Here is a 6826-nt window from a genome sequence, read left to right on the forward strand (position 1 = left end):
AGGAACCTATTCCCTTGTTACTATCAAACCCTTGGGAGTTACTTCTACGTGTTGCTTATATTGCTATGCTATGCTCGTAGACATGGTTTGGGTACGAGTGAAATCCATGACAGATGTGAGATTGTTATTTAATGGTTCAACTTAAGGTGGCAACTTGAATACACATCTGGGTGGATTGCTAGGGGCACCCTGGGGATATACCAGTGGACTTGCCCGGACACCTGGGGATATACCAGTGATGTCCTATGACCATGATTACGCCAAGCTATTTAGGTGAGACCATAGATAGTCAGCTGCATGCCTGCAGGTCGACTCTAGAGGATCATAAGACTATTCATGCTAGAAACTTCCGTGTGCAGCCACAAGCTATTATGGGCTCTAGCATAGTTGACTAAGTCTGGCGAACTCTTATAGTGGTAGACTAGCAGATGTAGGGGATGTAGGTGGTACGGTCTACCCATCGTAAGGTGCTAGCGCTTTTGAAAGACTATGTCTCGGTCATCCGTCTTCTCAAACACCATGTAGTGCGAGAAACCAAACGGAGGCGATCGAGTCTTGTGGGGAAAAGTGCGCAAACCTCTGCAGAGTGTATAAACTAATCATGATTGGCCGTGTCCCCGGTTATGGACGTTTTGAGTATCTAGTACTTGGATTATCACGTGAATCTCATCATGTTACTTTAAATAATTTTGTTGGGTTTAATGATGTTACTTAATTGGGATTGAGAATGCTGTCAACCATTCTCAATGTTCAACAACCACCATGATAGTTAAATAAAAATTTATTCCTTTGCAGTAGGGAAAATTGGCTTTTCGCAAAAACATATAACCATAGAGCTTTTCCACCAGCCATATATGCATGTAATGATAGCCATTGTTCATCATTCTCTATGGTGTGAATTTGCTAGTACATTCAATGTACTGACCCTTTGTGGCTGCAACGTCTCATGTCGCAGGATTTCTTACGACGAGTAAGTGATACGTTAGGGTTACGATTTCTACACTCAACTTTGCCGTTGGTGTTGATGGGAATCCACAACCTTGTTACTTCCGCTATTTTGGATTGAGGTAATAGTATTTACGTTACTTTTTACATGTGATTTACCTCTGTTATAAATCCTCGAGTACTGTGTGTGTCAGCATACCGATCCAGGGATGACACTTAAGCACAGAGACTTGACCGTCTGAGGTCGGGTCGCTACATATGTTGACTTTTGCGTAGACTCCCTGGCAACGGCACCAGAAATGGCTCATTGCTGGGAGTCAAATCTTAACTTGCGCGAACCTCCCCGGCAACGGCGCCAGAAATCTTCTTGCAACGTCTTGAGCATCACATTGGATTTCCTTGAAGAGGAAAGGATGATGCAGCAAAGTAGCGTAAGTATTTCCCTCAGTTTTTGAGAACCAAGGTATCAATCCAGTAGGAGGCTACGCGCGAGTCCCTCGTACCTGCAAAAAACAAATATCTCCTCGCAACCAACGCGATAAGGGCTTGTCAATCCCTTCACGGTCACTTACGAGAGTGAGATCTAATAGATATGATAGGATACTATTTTTGGTATTTTTGTGATAAAGATGAAAAGTAAAATAAAAGCAAAGTAAAAAAGCAAAGGAAGATTAATATGATGAAGATAGACCCGGGGGCCATAGCTTTCACTAGTGGCTTCTCTCAAGAGCATAACTATTTTACGGTGGGTGAACGAATTACTGTTGAGCAATTGACAGAATTGAGCATAGTTATGAGAATATCTAGGTATGATCATTTATATAGGCATCACTTCCAAGACAAGTAGACCGACTACTGCCTGCATCTACTGCTATTACTCCACTCATTGACCGCTATCCAGCATGCATCTAGTGTATAAAGTTCATGAAAACAGAGTAACGCCTTAAGCAAGATGACATGATGTAGAAGGATAAATTCATGCAATATGATAAAAACCCCATCTTGTTATCCTCGATGGCAACAATACAATACGTGCCTTGCTGCCCCTACTGTCACTGGGAAAGGACACCACAAGATTGAACCCAAAGCTAAGCACTTCTCCCATTGCAAGAAACATCAATCTAGTAGGCCAAACCAAACTGATAATTCGAAGAGACATGCAAAGATAATCAATCATACATAAAAGAATTCAGAGAAGATTCAAATATTGTTCATAGATAATCTTGATCATAGACCCACAATTCATCGATCTCAACAAACACACCACAAAAATAAGATTACATCGAATAGATCTCCACAACAGAGGGGAAGAACATTGTATTGAGATCCAAAAAGAGAGAAGAAGCCATCTAGCTAATAACTATGGACCCGAAGGTCTGAGGTAAACTACTACACTTCAGCGGAGAGGCTATGGTGCTGATGTAGAAGCCCTCCGTGATGAATGCCCCCTCCGGTGGAGCTCCGGAACAGGCCCCAAGATGGGATCTCGTGGATACAGAAGGTTGCAGGAAGGAGTACGTCGGTGGAGCAACAGGGGGCCCACAATGGTGGAGGACACGCCTGCGGTGTAGGCGCCCCCCTACCTCGTGGCTTCCTCCTTTATTTCTTGACGTAGGGTCCAAGTCTCCTGGATCATGTTCGTTCCGAAAATCACGTTCCCGAAGGTTTCATTCCGTTTGGACTCCGTTTGATATTCCTTTTCTGCGAAACTCCGAAATAGGAAAAAAACAAAAATTCTGGGCTGGGCATCCGGTTAATAGGTTAGTCCCAAAAAGAATATAAAATTGGATAATAAAGCCCAATAATGTCCAAAACAGTAGATAATATAGCATGGAGCAATCAAAAATTATAGATACGTTGGAGACGTATCAAGGAACAGGGTTCCCGTCCAGAACAGATCTCCAGATGACGTGCACCTAGCCCCACAGTGGGCGCCAAATGTCGGTGTCGTGCCACATATGCCAAAGGATGGCTTATCATGGAGGGGGCTAATAATACGCCGCCGGTGCCAGGAAACGGGATAAGGTGCAAACCTGCACGCCGGCAAATCTTACCCAAGTTCGAGGCTCTCCTAGGAGATAACACCCCTAGTCCTGCTCTGCGGGGTCTCCACATGATCACTCAAGCAACAATGGTGGCTACAAGTTTGTTCCTTGAGCTGTTTCTGTAGAGGGGGAAGAAGACCAAGGCTAGCCCTAGCTTCCTTTCTCTATATGTGTGGGTGAAATGAATTAAGGTCTGAACCCTTTGCATGGGTGCCTTGGGGGTTTATATAGGCCTACCCCCTAGGGGTACAAAGGTAATCTGGCCGGGTGTTGGCCCCGTCTGTCAGTGCCTACGGTTGTCGGCTTCTCCGCTGGCCGCTAGGGGCCAGCCGCCTGGTGGGCCCTATTGGTTGTCTCGTACTTGGCCCATAGGCCGTTCCCACCACTTGTGGGTCTGGCCGGCTGCTCAGCACTATAGCGATACAGGTAATGGTGCATGCTTTGTCGGGGGAGGCATGGCTACATTACCTCCGCTTGGCGGGCGATCATTGTAGCCATTCTGCATCTCTTCTGATTATTGGCACACGGACTTTAAGGAGAGGAGGGTCGCCTGGTCAGGGGCCAGCCTCTCCTCGAGATGACAGATCTGGGTTCGCCGCCCTCTGGCTCCTCGCAGATAGGTTGGGCCCACCGCCTGCGGACGTACCGACATTTCGTAGTGGGAGAATGGCCTTCTCTGCCATGGGTGATGTCATGGGCCGCATGGCAATAGTGCCGCGCCGGGCGGGGGACGTCAGCCCCGTACGGTGCACTATGGCCATGCTTGGCCCTGGATTCGGGGGTGGCTGACAGCATTGTAGCCACGCCCCGTCTCATCGTCATAATGTCATGCAATCTTTGAGGGCGCTTGGGGCCGGCCTTTCCAGAGGCCGCCTGCTAGGAGTCAGCCGACTTTGAGGCTGCCCTATGGGCCTTGCCGTCTTCTGGCAGCCGGCCGCTCGGACCAGCTGGTAGTGAGAAGGCTACGCTTCGGTCTTTGATTCTTGAGGGGCGCAACCGGCCCCGATGTCTTGAAATGCCATGGGGAGCCTACCCGTGGCTAATTACTCTGACACGCAGGGTGTTTGACATTCATTCCCATTTCTTTCCTGGGACCTAAGCATGCACCCGAGGCAAAAGATTTGATTTTTCAACCAATTTATATGCACCGGAGCATGTGCATGTAGTTCAAATTTGACTTGTGCACATAAATGATTTGAAAACTCACTTAATGCATAAAAATATCCAAACAAACCCCAAAAAATCACAAAAAATAACACAACTCTCCTGTTGTTCCATGTTCATACAAGAAAAAACTTGAAACCTTTAAGAGGCAATGGATATCGTTTCGTCCCCAAAGGTGGGGCGTTCCCTACCAAAACCATTATGCTTGTTGTGAGAAGCTCTGGTTTGTGAGAAGCATATACCCAAACCTGCCCCAAATGGGACAAAAAATTTACCACGGCATGTTGATGCTGCTCCATGATAGCATGCCAAGTTTCATGAATTTCAGACGAGTTTTGGATTTACTAGAATTTAAAAACTAGGCATCTCAATGTTTTGCCGACAATCAACGGTGGCAGGGTGTTTGAAATTCATTCCCATTTCTTGCATGGGACCTAATCATGCACCCAAGGATAAAGATTTGATTTTTCAACCAATTTATATGCACTGGAGCATGTGCATGTAGTTCAAATTTCAATTATGCACATAAATGCATTGAAAACTCACTTAATGCATAAAAGTGTCCAAACGACCCCCAAAATCAGAAAAAAATAACACAACACTACTGTTGTTCTATGTTGACACGAGAAATTTTTTGAAAGCAATAAGAGGCAATGGATATGGTTTCGTCCCCAAAGTTGGGGTGTTCCCTACCGAAACCATGATGCTTGTTGTGAGAAGCTCTGGTTTGTGAGAAGCAGATACCAAACCTGCCCCAAATGGGATAAAAAATTCAGCACAGCATGTTGATGCCGCTCCACGATAGCATGCCAAGTTTCATGAATTTTAGATGAGTTTTGGATTTATTAGAATTTAAAAACTAGGCATCTCAATGTTTTGCCGACAATCAACGGTGCCCTGGTGTTTGAAATTCATTCCCATATCTTGCATGGGACCTAAGCATGCACCCAAGGACACATATTTGATTTTTCAACCGATTTTTATGCACTGGAGCATGTGCATGTAGATCAAACTTGAATTATGCACATAAATGCATTGAAAACTCACTTCACTACTAGGAAAAGGGCTATAGCTAATATGGACATTAATGGCGCACCATGTATGTGGTGCGCCACTGCTATATAGCAGTGGCGCACCAGATACAGGTGCGCCATTAGTGTCCTCATTATTAATGGCGCACCAGGCACATGGTGCGCCATTACTAACAATTTTTTTTTATTTTCCCAAAACTATTAATAGCGTTCGAGGGCACAGTGCGCCATTACTAATTTTAACTAGTACTGGCGCACCACACACTCTGTGCGCCACTACTAACAATTTTTTTCTTTTTTTCAAAACTAGTAATGGCGCACGTGTGTACAGTGCGCCATTACTAGTTCAAACTAGTAATCGCGTATTTTTAGGTGGTGCGCCATTAGTAACTTGAGACCAGCTAGATATTTTGGACAGCCACCTACCACACTTAGTTTCCCCACTTCATTCTCTCCACCTCCTCCTCCAAGCTTGTCTCGGCTGCCTCCTCATCCTCACCTCATTTGCACCATAGATTCACCCAAATTAAGTGGTTAAATTACCTTTTTGTCCCTCCAACAGCATGCACATGCACTTTTTATGCCGTACCTAGATCTACGTATGTTTTTGGTGTTGCATATGTTTGTGGTGTTGCATGTATGTTTGTGTTTGCAGGTACCGGTATTTGAAATGTGATAGTTGCCAATATTTTGCCGGAATGTTGATTCATTTCCGTTTCGGTGAGAATTTGGCACTATGCATTCTTTTCAGTCCTATTTTTAGGCAAAGTAATGCCAAATTTTTTCTTGGTTCTAAAATATTGTTTTTCCCTGCCCCGCAGGCGACCATGGTCCGCACGATGACCGTAGGCATCATGAATAGGTTTTTGAGCTCCGCGAAGGCCGAGATGCTTCAAAAGAATGAGACGGAGATAAGATGTCCCTGTCGAAGATGCAAGCTAAAGAGCCTTATTACGGACCCGGATTCCAAACAGGTGAGGGACCACCTGCTCTTGCATGGTTTCATGGATGGCTATCGGTGGCAAGGTGATGAAGATGACTAGAAGTCGTCCATGGGAGCCGGGCAAGAAATGAGGAAGGGCAGCAAGACAACCACCGCAGCGAGGGCGGGTGATAAGACGAAGAATCTCCAGGACATGATCATGACAGTGATGCAGTACACAGTCATCATGTAGAAGATGCCTGACATGATGATGAGGAAGATCAAGACGAAGGGCATGATCATGAAGATGAAGATGCCGGAGCAGACGACGATGGACCATTGATGGGCTGGGTGCAGGACCCTCATATTCAAGAGCTGCTTCTCAAGCAGACAGATAACGCAAGAGCTGCCGCCCGAAAGAAAGCCAAGCTAGATCAACTAGAGATAGACGCGGTTACTCCCTTGTATGAAGGATGTAGGCTCGAGGATACGTGCCTGAAAGTAACGCTCATGGCTCTGGAGATGAAGGTAAAACACAAAATGACCGACGCATGCTTCGACGAGAACATGTCATTCTGGCACGAACGTCTTCCCAAGGGGAACAAGTGCCCAACCAGTTTAGAGGAAGCGAAGAAAATCGTGTGTCCTCTGGACTTACGCACATGAAATACCATGTGTGCATGAACAATTGCATCATTTATCGGGACGAGCACGCGGAG

The sequence above is a fragment of the Triticum urartu genome, chromosome 5 (assembly GCF_003073215.2).
Source record: "Triticum urartu cultivar G1812 chromosome 5, Tu2.1, whole genome shotgun sequence".
NCBI classification, from domain to species: domain Eukaryota; kingdom Viridiplantae; phylum Streptophyta; class Magnoliopsida; order Poales; family Poaceae; genus Triticum; species Triticum urartu.